The sequence below is a fragment of the Odocoileus virginianus genome, chromosome 10, assembly GCF_023699985.2.
Source record: "Odocoileus virginianus isolate 20LAN1187 ecotype Illinois chromosome 10, Ovbor_1.2, whole genome shotgun sequence".
NCBI classification, from domain to species: Eukaryota; Metazoa; Chordata; class Mammalia; order Artiodactyla; family Cervidae; genus Odocoileus; species Odocoileus virginianus.
In genome coordinates, this window is record NC_069683.1 from 10,182,554 (window position 1) to 10,202,180 (window position 19,627).

Consider the following 19,627-nt stretch of genomic DNA (forward strand, 5'->3'; position numbering starts at 1 on the left):
CCTAATCACTGGATAAGACCCTCATGATGGGAAAGATTGAGGGCAGGAGAAGAGGGAGGTGACAGAGGATGAGACGGTTGGATGGCAGCAATGACTCAATGGACATAAGTCAGCAAATTCCAGAAGATAGTGAAGGACAGGGAAGTCTGGCATGCTGTAGTCCATGGGGCCACAAAGAGTTGGACGTGACTGAACAACTGAACAAGAAGAAGAAAGTAGAGGATATGGGCAAAGAATTCTGAAACCAGACCTCAGAAGGATTTTACAATACCTTGACTTATAAAAGGTATGCAGACAAGTCCTATTTTAGAATCCTATATTCTTCCCTATGAACAGTTATTGAAAAGTAATCCCTTAACCCAAGAAGGTCTCATCTGGCAGTGTTCCTCTCTATTTTGTTGAATTTCTTGATTTGTCCCATATTAATCTTGTCTCATCCTAAGCTACACAGGGATGTCACTTTCTTATACCAAGGCCATTACTGAATAAAGACAGCACTGTCTTTTATTCTCTATCAAAAAATCCAAAGTCTAGATTTAAAAATAAAGAAACATTTGCCCATTGTATCACACAGCTGGTAAAAAGGCTTGATAGTAATTATCAGATTTTCTCCCTGTGTAGGGCAAGGTCTTTGGTTCTCTCCCCGAGAGCATTATGATCTGGGGGCATCTTGTCCCTCTGTTCTGAATTTCTTATCCTGAAGCTGTCCCAGTGAAAGGAACCTTGTTTAGTTCTTTGGGTTGGGTGGAGGGAAAATAGGGAAGGAATTCAGTTGGGAAAGTGACTTCATTAATGTCCTAGCTATAAAAAATAGTTCTCCCATTGGATAGAGAAATGAGTACTAAAAGAAATTCCTTCGTAATACTAGTTCATATTCTTCATCCTACCAACACCTTCCCCATTGCAGCCATTTAGAGGGATTTAGCTTCATGGTGATGGAACAATGGAAAAGTTATATTTTATACTTCTTTCTAACAACTTTACTTTTCTTATATCCTTAGGAACTAGTATGGTACATAGTTGGCACTTAGTAAATATTTGACAGACTGGTTCTTGTTTTTAATTAAGATTTCATGACAAAGTCTTTAATGCAAGTTTTCATCATGCAAAATCTCATTTTTATCTCCATAATTGCAAAGGCTAGGCCTGCACGGTCCAATACAGAAGGCACTAAACCACATGTGACTAGTGAACATTTTTAATGTGGTTCGTTCAAGTTGAGATATGCTGTAAAGTGTAAATATGCATCATATTTCACAAACTTGGTATGAAGACTGCAAAATACCTCATTAATTTTTTTTACGTTGCTTATATACTATATGTGATATTTTAGACTAAGAAAATTATTAAACCTACGCTTACCTTTTTCTTTTGAAAAATGTCATTAGTAAAAACGTTGAAAATTTTACATGTGCTTCATACTATATCTCCACTAGACAGGTCAAATCCAAGTGAATTGTTCATTTTCACAGTAAGGGCCAGAAGAAAATAACCCAAGTAAGGATCCATTTGCAGCAGTGTTCAGTCAATATAATAAAAGGTTACAAGATCTGAGGAAACTGTACTGTGGTGGAACCGGGGATGAGATGGGAAGAAAGACTTGGAGCTGAGTTTCAGTGTTTCCATGAAGATGTCTAGCCTGTCATTGCTTTGGTTGGTATCTTAACAACCTGCCTTGGAATCCTACAGAAAATTATTGTAGGATTCACAGTCCTACTGGCAGTGAGAACTACTGGGGCTTCCTGCAGTGAAAGGGGAGTTGAAAAGTTGATGATGATCTTGTTACAATCACAAGAAATAAAACCTATTAATGCAAAGTTAGAGATAAACCAAGCAGGTAAAAACAAATGAAAGTTCCCTATAGTTTCAGAGCAGACAGAAGATAATCATCAATCTTATAAAAGCATTTATGTTTCACTTTCCTGTTGTATTACAGGCTTTCCAGGTTGCACGTGGGTAAAGAATCTGCCTGCCAATGCAGGAGACACAAGAGATGCAAGAGATGCGGGTTTGATCCTGGGTGAGGAAAATCCCCTGGAGGAGGAAGCGGCGACCCACTCCAGTATTCTTGCTGGAAAATTCCATGGACAGAGGGACCTGGTAGGCTATGGTTCATAGGCTCACAAAGAGTTGGACATGACTGAGCACTTGTACCTGCTTGCTCCCTGTTGCATTAGTGGTTGTGGTTTTCATTTCTCATTAAAAGTCATCTTTTTCTGTAGAGAATTCTCTTGGGCAAAGAAAAAGACACTTTTAAAATTTTAACTTAATAAAATATCTTGATAATATGACAGCTCATTATCACAGTGATTCATTCACTTTACCTGAGAGAAATCCCTGAAGTCTCTGGCATTGCTGTGAACTGATCACTTTAGAATCTCTGGTACTGTTTTCTCATGTGCAGAGTAGGTATAGCAATGCTTTCTCTGTTTACTTTACTTAGCTACCAAGTGGGAAGAAGTTATAGTCTTCCAATAAAAAAGGAGGGAAATAGAATGGACATTTGAAAGAATCTCAGTTGGGAAATTAATCCTGATATGAAAATTGCCACTTTCTGACTTAGGAAAGTTGCTAACCTTTCTAACCCTGGGTTTCTTCTTTTATAAAATGCAATAAATGATATATCTCTTACCAGATCACTGGAGAATTAATTAATATCATTTATATGATGCTCTTAGTACAGAACATAACACAGAAAGCAGCTGTATTTAGAATTGATGTGTTCAGCAATAAAGCTGATATCCTGATGTGTGTATATATCTACCTATAGATAAATATGTATAAATTAGTATACAGATAGATTAAATAACTAGGAATGCCACCAACTCCAATTAACTTCACAGAAAAGAACTGCTTATGAGACTCATCTCAATGGCATTTTTCCTCCATTTTTCACTTATGATTAAATAAGTGAATGTCGCTCAGTTGTGTCCAATTCTTTGAGACCCCATGGTCTATACAGTCCATGGGATTCTCCAGGCCAGAATACTGGAGTGGGTAGCCTTTCCCTTCTCCAGGAGATCTTCCCAACCCAGGGATTGAACCCCAGTCTCCCACACTGTGGGCAGATTCTTTACCAGCTAAGCCACAAGGGAAGCCCAGAAATACTGGAGTGGGTAGCCTATCCCTTCTCCAGCGGATCTTCCTGACCTAGGAATCAAACTCGGGTCTCCTGCATTGCAGGTAGATTCTTTACCAACTGAGCTATCAGGGAAGCCCTTCGATTAAATAAGCCCATGTAAAACATCATAGGTTAAACGGAACTTTGTGCACAATGGCAGATTTGCTTAAGTGAGCTTAAAAGGAGGAGACATGAAGTTTGGTGACTTTAAGAAGCTTCCAAGGAAAATGTTGAAATTCTTCTGCTGGATTTTAGATAAGTCCTGGAGGAAAAAAAAAATATTCACATGATTAAGACATTTAAGAAAGTCACAGAGTTAATCACATTGACCTCTTTTGGGCCTTCTGAATTAACCACAAAGAAGTTTTAGTATCACCCCTAGCCTTAGAAAAACATCACCACTCTCCTAAAAACTTGTACTATTGTTTTTCAATTGAATAAGGAAGAGAAATAATAGAAGAAGGAAGAAAGGAGGGATGGAAGGCAAGCAAGAGAGGGTAAAAACTAATCAAACATCTCTGGTTGGACCTTTATTCAGACATTTACTTTGTTCTTCCTTCATTATCACTATCAGTGATAGTCTAGTGCACCTTAACCAGAATTTTTGCTCTGCCAGTAACATGTGAGTTTAAAAATAGGTCATTGTTTTTTTAGAAGGCAGTTCACTTGTGAAGAAGATTAAAAAAAAGAAAAAAGAATTAAAAATCCAGCTGTTGTGCTAATTGGATGCTTAAATTATTATTTCAGCTAAGTTCTTAGCTCAGTAAAGGGCTTTTACAGACCCAGGCAGTGGGCCATCCCCATACCCTGGTATCAAGCCGGATGTGCAGTATGCTTCCCATTGTTACTCTCCTTAACTATTCTGGGACTGAGATTCCTGGAAGCCAACTTGCCTGTTGATGGAAAGGACATTCTGGGTCACATGTGGACCCACCCCCTCACCATTAACAGCTGGTTCTCAACTGCACCATGGGGAGGAAATAGACTGCTGGCCTGTCTCACTTGTCCTTCCCTGTGCCTGAAAAGACAGGGATCACTGAATAGTCCCCTTGCAGTTTTCACTGAGTCTACCCTGTCGGTCAACGTAGAACCAAACAGCCTCATCTGCCCGGTGTGTGCAAGTCAGACTGTATGTTGAAGGCCTCTGTGCCAAGCCAGTAGTGTAATTGTTAACATTTTTACAGTATGTAAAATAAGAGCATTTCACATGCATCACTTCACATATTACAAAGTGTTTTCCTTTACTACATAGTCACATTTAATTTTGCGTGAGCCAGAATGGAGATGTAGGAAGAACTGTGGACCTGGGCAAATCCATGCTTAAACTCGTGTCGCCAGTTATCAGCTGTGTGACTCTGGCAGTCATGTACCCTCTCTGAGTCTTGGTTACTCATGTGTCAAATGGGGACTATAAGTTTCTCCTGAGGATGAAATAGACCAATATATGTAAAGTTTCTAGATTCATCTCTAGGCCAAGTGTCATATCATACTCATTCTAGCATCCCTGAGGGTTTAGTCTCAGGCAAGAGGAGAAGGAGAAAAAGGAAGGGATGGGGAGAACTGGGAAAGAGGACTGGGAGAAGGAGAAAAGAAGCTTACCAGCCAATGAAGTGTATTTACCATTAGCAGAGTGCTCACTCTCCGTGGTGAATGCTAATCCTTTTTGTGTATCATCTAACTTACTCTTGCAATAATCCTGTGACACGAATATTATTATTCTCAGTTTAGTGGTATGGAAATTGAGTGGAATTTAAGAAACTTGCCTAGATTTTAACAGTTGATAAATGGAGGAGCCTGGCTTAAAACCCAAATCCATTTGAACAAATAGCCCATGCTCATAACAATGTTTCCACCTAGAATTTAGCATTTTCTTCTAAAAGTCTACAAGCCATGGGAACAAAGGACTCTGTCTCCACCCAGTAGAAAGTTGTAACAAAATAAATAGTGATAGTTCTTTATATAAAAATATACATAGATGGGGAAAAGATGGAAACTATCTATGTATAAATAGACATAGTTCTTAGATAGAAATAAGCAGTAATGACTATACTTTGCATAAATTGCCTTATAGCAATTGCAGAAAGTAAACCAGACTCATTTTCTGAATCCTACAGATGAGAAACTGAAGGTATGTGTGACCAGCTAAATCTTACATAGGGAAGAGGTAAAGTCAGGATTTGAACCTTGAATCGCTAACTTGAAGACCAATGCTTTTCTCAGACATACTGTCTGTCTAGCAAAGTGAGACAGACCTGGTTCTGATGGATTCTGTTCCCCAGGAAGGCAGGAGTCTTTGCTAGGGCACTGATTGCCCAGACACCCCTTCAGTAATGACTGCAGTCCTGTTTCCCACTGGTATACAGATGAATTAGTCACAGTAATAACACAAAAAAGTTGCAGATGGCTAACTGTTCTCTGGCCTGAAAAGAACAGGAAAATGAATATTCTAGTTTCTTAGGACCTATCACCAGATGCTTAATAGAAATATTATCAAAACCAATGTACTTTTTAGCATCACAAGTTCACAAGTGTGTGTGTGTGTCTGTGTGTGTCTTCACAGTTCAGAGCTGAGAAGTAGACATGTGGATGTGAAAGTATCATTTCTCATCTCAATTTTCAGAGAAAAAAGGAACTTTTAGAGATGTTTCATTTCAGTCTAAGGCAGGGTTTCCCAAGTGTTCAGTTCAGTCACTCAGTCATGTCTGACTCTGCGACCCATGGACTGCAGCACAAGCTTGCCAGGTGGTGCAGTGGAAAAGAGTCTGCCTGCCGATGTAGGAGATGCAAGAGACATGAGTTCAATCCCTGGGTTGGGAAGATGCCCTGGAGGATGGCTTGGGGACCCACCCAGTATTCTTGCCTGGAGAATCCCATGGACAGAGGAGCCTGGAGGGCTGCAATCCATGGGGTTGCAAAGAGTCAGACGTGACCAAGCGACTGAGCACACACACACACACACACACACACTCACACATACATTCTACGCAGCTTCAGGCCACCTAGATCCAACAATCCCTGGACTAAGCAGAGACACTGGTCCCATCTCTGATCTCACAGCCTCACACTCTTGTCAGCCTGCTTCTTTCCAGCGCCCATGCCATCACACCCCATCCAAGCGCACTACCCACCTTTCACCCAGACAGGAGGCCATCACAGAGCACGTTCAGAAAGCCTCTGCAAGGCAGGCAGGGTCTCCCCTTCTTTCCCTGTAATCTTTGTCCCAAAGCATTTGGTTCTGCGTTCTGGTCTTCCTGCTGGACACTGCGTGCTATCTTTCTTTTGCCTTTCAGATCCACCCTTTCCCTTTGACCTTCTGCCCTTCATTCCAGGTGGCAGATTTGTACGGTCTACATCAACATGTGACCTTACCCTCTGATTTCCAACTGGTTTGGGCAGTGGAGAGCTGCATCAGGATACTAAAGGGAAGAGAAAGAAGTCTGGGCATTTCTTCCTCTGGCTTCTTCCCCACAGAGTGTCCTTGGACTGGTTCAGCCTCAGGACTGGTCAACCCTCTGCTCAATGGGACTTATCTGTACTACCCTCTCCTTTAGGCTCTGGAATCCATTCCTTTTGGGTCTAGGGTAGAAAAAGTTCCTCTGCTTTTACCTGCCTTGGATACTATGTTTCATGGTTTTGCTTTATCCTGCACACAATTTTTATAATAGTTCCTTTATTATACATTCTTTAAATTCACCTATTTGGAATACACATCCATTTGTTGCTGTTATCTTGGCTGATACATGTACTAACCATCCCCTTTCATATACCATCTTAAAAGTTTCAATCTGTCACCAATCCTACATCAATAGCTCAAACTGAGGCCTACTGGATGACTGCAAAAATTCCCCCAATAGTCTCCCTGACCAGCCTTGACCTTTCCACTATATCTTAACCACATAGCCTGAGTAATCTTTCTAAATTAAAACTTGACATTGTTTTCCTCTTTAAAGCCTTTAATGACTTTCCCTCTCCTTCAAGGTAAAGTCCATGTCTCTTAACATATAAGGAGGGACTCCTACCTATCTCTTCCTCTGCTCCCACTTTTCCTGCCCTCTTATTGTGAGTCCCACCCACTCACAAAGCAGACTCTAAAACAAGGACTCAGGTAAAGGCAATTTGACCTGAATAAATGAATACCTGCTCAAAGAATAATAAAGACAGGAAAGTGAGAAAAGACCCTAATATGTGCATTTAAAAGCCAGGCAGCTGCAGTTCAGTTCTACCAGAAGGCCCCTGTGAAACTGTGGGGCGTGAGTCTCAGGTTTCCCGACCAAGGGACCAAGGGACTAAAGCATTAACTGATAACTCCCTTCTCCCATTGGTTGAGGGTCACTCCTGAAGTTCTTAACCTTCTCACACATCCAGGTTGCACCCATCTGCAGTTGAACAAAGGTCTCTGTTGCCAAAAAAAGTTACCAGGCAGAGAAGCAGAGATTCCTGTTGAAATTGAGAAACTGTCTACAAAAGCTTCAGGGGAAAGTGGAGGTAAACTTCAGGATGTGGACTGATACATTAATCACATTTATTAGGCCCACTCTGTTCTGCATCCCCTTGTGCAATGTATTCTATACCTTAGAAATGCCTGACTACGTCTCACGGCAGTTTCATCTTTGAAAGAACTACTTTATTCCATTTCTTTAATCCAGAAGTCCACCAATTCCACCTCTTTCTCATACAACTCCCAAAGCCTAACTAAAATATTACCTTAGAGCAGCACCCTAGAAAGAATAATTTGTGTTCTCCTTAGTTCCCAGGTCATTTGTTTATAATTCTGTTTTAGAATTCATACATATAAACTAATAAATATTACATGATACCATATTTCTCCTCTATCATATTTATTAAACTGAGTGATCTGAGTTTTGCTGATATTTTTGAACTCAGCTTCTGTATCTGAAAAATCAGAATACGTACCCCATAGGGTTAAAAAGCTAAATGAACTGAAATATATAGAGTGCCCAACAATATGTCTGACTCAGACTTATAGACTCTAAAATATTTAGTTCCATCACTCTGTCGAACTCTCTGCCATGTTTTCATGTTTGTAACTCAGACACCTAGCATAATTCCCAGCACACAGTAACCCCTAGCATATATCCTTATATAAGTAAAAAATGCCTCGATAGCACGAAATCACCCCATGAAATTCCCATAACAACCCTGTTATAGGCAAGCCAAGGATGATGGATCTTGAAAAATAACTTTAAAATTTTAAATTGCAGGCAAATCAATGTTTGTATTAGGAAAAAGAAGAAAGTGATATGTCTGTAACATTTGAGTTCCTTCCATTATGTCAGAATATAGGATAGAAATCCTTCCACGGAGAATTTCAACTAACTGTCATAATGATAGGCCACTGGATTTCAGGAGTTCTGAAATGAGCTGACCTGTGGTGAATTGTTTCAAATGAAATTGTTCTTTCTAAATAGCATGGTTTGAAATGGTCACTTACTCCTTCTGAAAAGCAATTTCAAGTACAGTATGAGTTAACCAAAATGGCATATATTTTAAAAACTCAATATAAATGCACTGAATAGCTCAAAGTGAGTTGTCTTTGCCCCGAGTATGACGAATTGACATGTGTCCTATTAAAAAACAGATTCGAGCAAAAATGTTTTGTTAGAAATATGATATGACTCCGGGCCTGAAAACAACTTAGAGGAGGGAGACCAGCAATACTTGGGGAAGTTCAGAGAATCATTTTATTTAAAATGTGACCCCAGCATTTTAGAAATCATGGCAATCTGACAGTCCTCTTAGTGTTGGATTGTGAGCTCTCAGCTGCCCTCAACTCCTAGGGTATCAGCTGACATTCTCCACAGCTCTCAGGGAAATAACTTGTTCCAGTGCAAAGTATAAACTGGTTCCTGGGCATCCCAAGTGGCGCTAGTGGTAAAGAAGCCGCCTGACAATGCAGGAGTGGCAAGAGATGTAGGTTCGACCCCTACGTCAGGAAGATCCCCTGGAAAAGAAAATGGCAACCCCCTCCAGTATTCTTGCCTGAGAAATTCCATGGACAGAGGAGCCTGGCGGGCTACAGTCCATGGGGTTGCAAAGAGTCAGACCCAACTGAGCAACTGAAAACACACATACACATAAACTGTTCTTAGGGTACTTCAACTATTGTTGAATGATAGAATGAATGACTGAATAAAATAATGAAATTAACAGAATCATCTGTGGCCTCAGTTCCTTTGTATATGTAGGGAGAAGGTTAGATTATGATCTCTAAGGTACTCTCAATTCTATAATTCAAGTAGGAAAGAGTTCTTGTCTCACTCCGGGTGTTTCCTCCTGTCACAGAGACAGATGAGAAGGCAGGGATGGATTTCATTTTCCAGAGAGTAAGATTTAGTCATGGATGCAGAGAAAAGGTGATTACCCATTGAGCTGAAATCAGAATTTTAAAAAATGTAAATCACACAGGAAAGCCTGTGTACAGAACAAAGAATAAACCAACTTTAATAAGAAATCTGGTGTTTGTGGTAGAAGTAATCCATCAAACACTCATCAAAATGAATCTTGGAAAGGCAAGAGTACACAGCTGAGTTATGAGTATAGATTTAAAACTACACTCATTTGGGTAAGAGTCTCGTTCTGCCCCTACCAGCTGAGCTGCCTCTAAAAGTTACTTAACTTCTCACATCTTATTTCCTCTACTGTAAAAGAGGGAGAAAAATCATATGTTCTCTAACAGTGTTCTTGTGAGTATTACAAGTTAATACATGTAAAGTGTTTAGAGTGGTACCTGCCACCCGATGTGTGCTCAGTAATTACCAGGCATTACTATCATTAGTCCACAAATGTCATTCAATTTCCATAAAATGTCAGGGAAATCAATCATATAAAGTCTTCAGAATATATCAGAATAGGTCAGTAATTTCAGACTTAGCTGGAAGAATGTGCTTGAGAAACTCACCTTGTTAAAATTAATATTTATCATGATGATAATGATTACCATGTATTTATTGCCTACCTTGTCTTATAGGAGCTGCCCAAGGAACTCCATATTTTCATTATCTCATCATATCAGCAAATCTACAAAGGAAAAGACCATTAGATAAATTGGAAAACTGGAGCTCAGCTCAGTTAGTAAAATACTTTGTGTAATAACTTTATATCTAAATTTGGAATCCTGAAGAACCACAACTGAAAATTATGTTCAATAGCTCTGGAGTTCTTCTTTTTATTTTCTTTTTAGCAAACAGAATACTTTACCCATGAAATTAAAGTCTAATGGGATGGACTTTTAAAAAAGCAATACAGAAATAGAAACAATAGGAAAATTACCATATGGGTTAAAGATTAAATATTGAACCTGGTTGAGGATCACCAAGAATATAAATACATTCCAACTGTCCCATTCTAAAGATTAAAAAATCTAAACTAGAAGAGTTTAGCTAATTACTCCTCTGACCACTGAGTGTCTTTTAACTCTGTATGGTCAGTACAACTGGAATAAACTTGAGAAATACCACAAGATCAAAGGAAGATACCAGGTGAGGAAAAAAAAGGTAGAATGAAATTAGTTAAGATCCCTTAGGAAACTAAGGAAAGAGAGTGATGAAAGGATCTGGCTGCAAGTCAAAGTCTTCAGCAAATCACTTGATTCCCTAAATAATTAGATTACCATACATAGCATAATGTTAGATTATGCGTGCTAAATCGCTTCAGTCATGTCCGACTCTTTGCAACCCTGTGGACCGCAGCCCCAGGCTCCTCTGTCTGTGGGATTCTTCAGGCAAGAATACTGGAGTGGATTGCCATGCCCTCCTCCAGAGGATCTTCCCCACCCAAAGATTGAACCCATGTAATGTTAGATTACGGAGTGAAGTAAATGACAGATGACTCTGGCTAGGGTTAGGGTTACTGCAATAGAGGTATTGGGAATGATCATATAGGGGACAAATATTTTCCAAATAAGTATGCTATAGTTCTATCACTCATCAATTGCTATGTAACCAAACACCCTCAAATCAGAGGTTTAAAGTAACAACCACTGATTTGCTTAAGATTCTGCAATTTGGGCTGGGTTCAGCTGGGCAGCTTTTGGCTGGTCACCCCTGGATAATAAAGTTGTAATCACCTGGCATCTCAACTGGAGAAGCTGAATGATCCTACATGGCCTCAGTGGCATAACTCTTGCTTATCTAAAGCTATCAGTCAGACCCGAGATACTCCTCTATATGGTCTCTTCAACAGACTAGCCCAAGCTTGGAACAAGCTGGCAACAGCATTCTAAAGGATAAATCTCAATGTTTCAGCACTTAAGAAGTTGCTGCTTACGTCATGTGTTGATGTTCAACTGATCAAGCCTGTAGGACCAAACCCAGAGTCACCCTAGGAGGGAACTAATCAAAGATACGGTTACTGGTGTGTGTTGCATTTTAGTCATTCAGTCATGTCTGACTCTTTGTGACCCCATGGACTGTAGCCAGGCTCCTCTGTCCATGGGATTCTCCAGGCAAGAATACTGGAGTGGGTTGCCATTCCCTTCTCCAAGGGATCTTCCCAACCCAGGGATTGAACTGGGTCTCTGGCATTGCTGGCAGATTCTTTACCATCTGAGACACATGTAACTAATTGGGTATCCTTGATTAAAAAAATCTACTAATGTGGCCAAAACAATAAACAGACAGACGCCGATATAGATATTGCTGTAAGTGTAGGTGCAGATGCAAATATAGATCCAGATGTAGGTGTTGGTGCAGATGTAGATAGATAGATAGATATAGAGAGATAAATAGGATCTAGAGGGGACTGACATTAACTGTTGACATTAACAGTTTCAAATGGAGAGAAGAATAAGTATAAATACCCTAAAATTAGCAGATGCTTAGCATACCAACACACAGCAAGGAGGCCAGCACTGCTGGAATCAAATACATAGGAGAAAAAGTAGTATGACATGAGATTAACAAGGTATGCAGTGACCAGATCATATAGGACTTAGCCTTAGTTCAGGCCTCCTAGAAGCAAAATCTAAAACAAGAATTTATTGGAAACATATTTACTGAGGGAGGCCTTTCAAGAGAATTTTAACTGATCATTTTTATTTGCTAAGTCTGGCAAACCAAGCACCGTTACTGCTGCCGCCTGTGTCCTGCCCTGGTCCACCTCCGTTTTATTCCAGTTCTCTAGTCACATTTCCAATTCCCTTAGCCATGTGTGGTTTCCTAAACATACTTTCACACTCTTCTATCTTTGCCTGCCCTTGATATTCTCTCAGCCCAGAGTACCAGCCCCTACCCACTCCTTTACAGAAGAAAATTCAACCCATCCATGAAAGCCCAGCTCAGCTGTCACAGTTCTGTGACACTTTCCCCAGTTTTCCTCTTAAGTTTAATTGCTTTTTCACTTTTGCTCCCATAGCAATGCATTTACCTATAGTATGTATAAATGAATGAATAATATGTATTTCATTCAGCCTTATATTTCCATTAGTTGTTTGTATATTTTTCTCTTCCACTGAATTTTTAAGTTCCCCACTCATTTTTTCCTTCATTGTTTCACCCCAACCAAGTACAACATATTGAATATAAAAAATAAAAATATTTTTCCATTTCAATTGAATTAGACCACGACATGTCAATCTAATCTGGACTAAACATGCAATGTGGTTCTACTGGTAACAATTATCAGTGATTGTGAAAATGACAGTCCTTTTGGTCGTGTTTTGCATGTTTGACAGAAAGCTTTGGAGATTATCTAAAATACATGGCAAGAGCAGTTACTGTAAGAGGGGCCAATGTTAAATAGGTTTTTTTTTTTTAAGTAGTGATTTAAAAGACATATTAACAGTGATGCAAAAACTCAACATTTGAAAGTACAACCACTAACAAAGTAAACTGGCTGGAGAAATATACAATAAAGGGTATGATTATTTTGCAGTCTCATGCAAAATCTATCATACCTCATTTTATAAACAGTGCTACGCTACTGAGAGGAAAATTCCTGGATTTGTTGTATCCTATGATTAAATCATCTCATCTCTGCAACATGGTGTTAAATCATGTATAATTCTTCATCAGTAATATTAAATATACTGCCTGATTTTAAGAAGCCCTACTGGAAACTCTTGAAACCATTGAAAGGTCATAAGCAATATTATATTTCAAGATCAACACATTTGTAAAGGCTGTGAAAAAAGCAATGATTCTAGACATATAAAGGATGGTGAACAATTTCAGCTCTAGTTCCACCACTTCCTAACTTGATAACCCTGGGCAACTTCCCTAGTGTGCAGGAATTTTAGTGCCTTAATGTCAAAGTTCATGTGTTCTTTCACAGCTCATATATGGCGATTTTTGATAAAAACAACATATAAAGGACACAGTTTTTTTTTTTCCATTTATTTTTATTAGTTGGAGGCTAATTACTTTACATCATTGCAGTAGTTTTTGTCATACGTTGAAATGAATTAGCCATGGATTTACCTGTAATCCCCATCCCGGTCCCCCCTCCCACCAGGACACAGTTTTTAAAAGGGAATATAAGTTGTATTGAGAGGTTAAATTAATCTACAACCAGAAGTTCTATCACCAAATCTCAGTCCTTTTCCCTTAGTAATACCATTTTGATAACTTTGGTTATTACCAAAGCCTTCACAAATGAGTCATCTGGTGGGAAGAATGTTTTATTTAACATCTACAGCCATGTGGCAGTTGGTCAGTTATTACAACAAAAATATCTCCTTGTGGATTTAGCAGATCACCCCGCACCCGCTTTGAGAAAGTGTGGCGCCTAGTCCAAATTTCCAATGCAGCCACTCCCCTGAGCTTGATGGGGCCTTGGTGCCAACTCTGCAGAGAGGAGTTTGGTGCTTTCACCTCTAGCAACTTCCTGGAGTTTCATTCCTTAGACCCTTCTTAGATGACACTTATTAAGATTCCTTGAGAATAGGGTGGAGGTCTGTTAATAGCAAAAGACAAGCCTCCTTCACCAGCTTTGGTGAGGAAGAGAGAAAGGAAAATGATTCCCTTTTCTTCGGTATAGTAGTGGAGACCAAAAAAAGAAAGAAAGAAAAAAAAAATGATGTCATCATTTTTGCTCCTGGCTGGGAAGACTTGCTTACAACTCTAACCAACAGAATGTTGTTTTTCTCCTTTTTATTTTTTCACACAGAGGCTCATGAAACAGTGAATGCACCCTACCACTCAGGTTCAAAATAGGTCACTTCTTTTGTGTAAAACTGCTTTGGGGTTGGAAAAGATAGGTGGGGGGTAGATTTTTGTGGCAGGGTATACACTGGGGACTAGGCCTACATCTGCTATTATCCTCTTTTAGAAATTCTGATAATCTACATTAAATATCTCTGCACAGATCTGATCTAGGCCGCACTTCAGTCCTAGCACCTAGCATGGTGCCTTAAATAGCCTGGGGGCTCAATAAATATTTTCTACAAATGAATAAGAAAGAAATAAACAAACATCACCTGAAAGGAAAAAATAAAATAAAAATATAAAACCCTCTCCTCTCTAGTGGAGACTTTCTGCCCAGGGGGACAGACATCTGGTGTTTCAAATATTGGGAACCTGTCCTTGGGCCATGTCTCTCTACTTAGGAGGCTTACTCTTGCTTAAAGTACAATCCAATCACTTACTGGGCATAAAAATAGCGACTTTTAATTTTATTCACTCCTACGTGGCCTACACAAATAGAGGAATAACTTCCACATGATTATAAAAACAATGAATATTCTGCAACAAAATTGGCTTTGAAAGAGAATCAAGACACGTGCAAATACATGCAATAACTGTCTCTCTGCAGCCACCGGCTTGCGTTCCTCTTTCCAATATGCTTATAAGATTAAATGAGACAGCTTACATTTGGTGTGCCCACTTGTGAGAAAAGTATCCCAGCAAGCATGCCTTCAAAATGAACACAACCTTGCTGGAATCAGAGTACCTGTCTATCTAACCTCCATCTCCTACTGCCTAACTTATTGAACTCTCCTTCTTCACTACCACTGACAGTGTATTTGGTGTAACTGTTCTCTGTGCTAAATGCCTCCATATCTTTCTTTTATCCTGAAAGTGAAAGTGTCAGCTGTTCAGGCCTGTCTGACTCTGTGATTCCATGGCCTGTAGCTTGTCAGGCTCCTCTGTCCTTGGAATTCTCCCTGCAAGAATGCTGGGGTGGGTAACCATTTCCTTCTCCAGGGGGTCTTCCTGACCCAGGGATGGAATCCAGGTCTCCTTCATTGAAGACAGATTCTTTGCCATCTGAGCTACCAGGGAAGCCCTTCTTTTATTCTATCAACCTTTCTTTTATCCCATCAACCTTTATTATCTATTACATGTCAGACCCTGCATTCATCCTTTAGGTTAAAAAAGGGGGGGGGGGGATAAAAAATATGGCAACATTTGTCATTAAGGGCAAGTACAATAGTAAAAAAATAAAAGCAAAAATTCCCCAGGGCAGATCTCATGATTTCTTGGGTTTTGTATCTCATTTCTATTTCAGTGTCTGGCACATGCATCATAAATATTGATGTAATGAAATGCTTCTTAACAGAGATAAATATGAGTGCTCCGGGACCCAGAAGAGATGTAGGGACAGTTTCAAGAAGTTGAGTTCTGAAGGATGGATCAGCTGGTGAATGAAGAGGGGGAGAGCAGACTAAAAAGAAGTGGTGTGTGTAAGGCAAAAGAATGAGAGCTGGGTGGTGGTGGGCTTGGAGGGGAGACAGTAATTGGTATGGCTTGCGTGTGAATGTCAACTTGTGTTTGGAGTGGTGGCAGGAGATGAACAGGAGGAGGGTAGCAGGAAACGTAATTAGGGGCTTTGATGTTGTCTTAGGAGTTTGAACTATATTACTATTTAATTGTACTGTGACAGTCACATATTCCAGGTTAAATCAAAACTCCGTGAGGGCATTTCCTATGTAAGATTTTATTTGTTTTATTCTCGATCCATAACATTGTTCTATTTACAGAAGGAAATCATCATCACATCACAACTATCACTCCCATCATTACGTCACTATCATCATCAGCTAATGTTTTCTGAGATCTTAGTGTATGTCATGACCTGTTCTGGTCTTTTCAATGTCACAAAGTCCCCAATAGGGTATGTACTGTCCTTGATATACACATGATGAAATACTGGCTTGTGGAAAATTAGGTAACTCTTCAATTCCATATGGCTAGTAAATGCCTGGGCAGCTAAGATTTTTTAGTTAACTTTAATGTCAAGATTTATCCCTCTACCTTTCTTGATAAACATATGTTGATTTTGAACTCATATATTTCCTACACCAAAAGAGAGTTGCATTTGATGATCAATTTAACTGTATTTACTAAGGCTTCTTTCAAGCTAACAGTATGATGAAATGGGGGCTTCCCAAGTGGCTCAGTGGTAAAGAATCTGCCTGCCAATGCAGGAAAGTCAGGATACATGGGTTTGATCCCTGGGTCAGGAAGATCCTTTGGAGAAGGAAATGGAAACCCACTCCAGTATTCTTGCCTGGAGAATGTCATAGGCAGAAAAGCCTGGCGAGATATAGTCCATGGTCACAAAAGAGTTGGACATGACTTAGTGACTAATACAACCACATAATGAGATGGGTAATGTGGACAAACATGGCATTAGGTCAGTCCAGTCATATTCCTTCTGGGCAAGGTTTGAACCCCAGCTTTACTCCTCCCGTCATCACATCATTTATTCTGGAAAGTCAAAAAGTGCAGAAGTCTGGGTATATTTCACCAGCTATGGTAAGCTTTCTTTCCTCTTTACCTTCCCCCAAATTGGCAGGTATCATTAAAACCTCCTCCATAAAACTTTTTTGCAGTTAACTAAGGCCCAGTCTCCATGGGAAGAATAAATGAAGGCACATTTTTTTAAATGTATAAACTGAATCTTCAGAGGTACAGCGTTGGAGGTTGCCATGGAAACTTTTCTCTCTCCTTCCCACTGTTTTTGGCGAGTTTTTTATTAAACAAAACAAAAAAAAAAATTTAAATGCCCTCATTAGCCCCATCTCCATTTCCAGCAGAGTCAGATCATTTCTTCCAAATATCTTATGGCCCAAGTAAATAGCTCACAATACACTGAACACTAAGAGATATATGTACTTTGGTTCCCCAATATTAAGAACTAAGGACTGAGTTCATTCACTCACTCAATCAGTACATATAATCAAGGACTCTGCCAATCTACGCCTTTTGTGAATATAAACTTTCAAAAAGGCCCTCACTTAAAAGAATCCACCATCTAAGGTGAGAAATAAAATAAGTACATGACTCTGATCTAAGACAGCATATAAGAGAATTTAAAAATGATATAGGGCTCACAGGGAAAAAAAAAAGCATTCATATCCAGCTAGTGCCAGCAGGTAAGGTTTCTCAGAAGAGCCCTGTGCATCTGTGCTCAGCCGTGTCCAGCTCTTTGCAACCCCATGAGCTGTAGCCTGCCAGGCCCCTCTGTCTATGGAGTTTTCCAGGCAAGAATATTGGAGTGGGTTGCCATTTTCTCCTCCATGGGATCTTCCCATTGCAGCCCAGGGATTGAACCTGTATCTCTTTCATCTCCTGCATTGGCAGGTGGATTCTTTACCACTGTGCCACCTGGGAAGTCCTTCTTGGAAGAAGCAGCACTTAAATTGATCCTTGAACGTTAACTAAGAATTAAAGAGCATGAGGTCAGGTTTAAATATACTCTGTCTCCTATTATGTCACAACAAAAACATCTCCTAGGTCAGGCTGAAGAGCTTAGTGTTTACTTACAGAAAGACTATTTTTGAGTCACAATATGATATGATGTGATGTGATATATGGTATATCTGGATAATAAATCTGAAAGGCTCAATCAGTATGAGGATATGATAGTGTTTCATTTCCTAAATATCAAGCTTCAGGTAGAAAAGATTTTCTCTCCACAAATTAATTAACAAAATAGAAAAAAAGAGTCACATAAATGTTTCTTGTAGCAATGCTAAATGAAATGCTAGCCAAGGATGAAATTAAATGTCTTATAAAGCCCAATGGAAAAGTTTTAGGAGGACGGGCCCATGGTTCTTTCTTGACAAACAACAACAAATCTTTTCTATAGGCAAAGTAGCTGCATTCCTCATTTTCCTCATTATTTTATTTGGTCACAGATTTTGTTCCACATTTCCTCAGAGGCGGAAGTTAGAAACCAGAAACTACTCATAAATAAAGAATGCTTAAAGTCTGCTCTCCCTACACTGTCATTTCATTAAGGCAAAGGGCAGAAATTTATTTCTCTTGACCTATTAATTCCTGGCATTTATCAGTTAATGCAAATATTTGTGCATCATGGTAAAAATGTTTCTTGAACATTCAGCTAAGATGCTGGCCCTAAAAAAAAAATCTTCATAGACCTTGAGAACCCCTTAAAATGTTTACCCTAACATTTAACCCAAGAGCGATGACTTCGGTTAAGTCAGTGGTCCTTAGCCTAGGTCTCCAAAAATGAAGTATTTTTAAACAGAGGAACATAGATTTTCAAGAGCAAAATTTTTGCTATTTTTAAAGCCTAATGAAGTTCTCCGTTTGCATATGGCAAGGCTGGAAATTTCCTTGCTTTTTACTGGATAGAATCATCTCAGGATGGTCATACTGCTTATATCTCATGCTGATCAGGAGCTCTGCATAGCAGCTGTTTAAGTCCCTTGTTAATTAAATATGGGAAAACAGATTAATTATCACTTAATATATGCAGTTGGCTTGATAGCTACATTTTTTTTAGAAAATGAATCTACAGAAGACACAAAAATAAAAATGAAATCATCCTTAAGTATAAAAATCTAGGATTCAGAAAATTCTTGGGATAGTTCAATTAAGTGCCTATTACCTCCCTTGTGATATTAAGAATTCATCTCTCACAGGCACTGGAAACAGAACATTGGAAAGGTAAACTTTGATGTAAAATGGTGGGAGGAGAATAACTACAGTAGATCTTGAAAAAAGGAGACCAGGAATAACTGGGGCTTTGGGAATGGGAATGGGAAATTTCCAATTCCCATTACAGATGGAGAAACAGAATCAGAGATACATAACTTGTCCAAGGAGATTAATAACACAGCAAGCTTGGCCTCTTTCACAACTTGGTCTTAAGTTGGCCCTGCTCTGAGGCAAGTATTTGCAGATCCTTAAAAAACAGCAGCATAACTGGCAAATAGCAAGCTCATCACATAAACGGGGGCTTCCCTGGTAGCTCAGCTGGTAAAGAATCCGCCTGCAATGCAAGAGATCCTGGTTCAATTCCTGGGCTAGGAAGATCCCCTGGAGAAGGGAGAGGCTACTCGATTCAGTATTCTGGCATGGAGAAATACACAGACTGTATAGTTCATGGGGTTGCAGAGTCAGACACGACTGAGAGACTTTCAGTTTCATATATATTATATGTGAAATAATATAATTCTCAGGGGGTGCTAGTGGTAAAGAACCCACCTGCCAATGTAGGAGACATAAAAGATGAGGGTTAGATCCCTGGGTCAGGAAGATCCCCTGGAGAAGGCATGGCAACCCACTCCAGTATTCT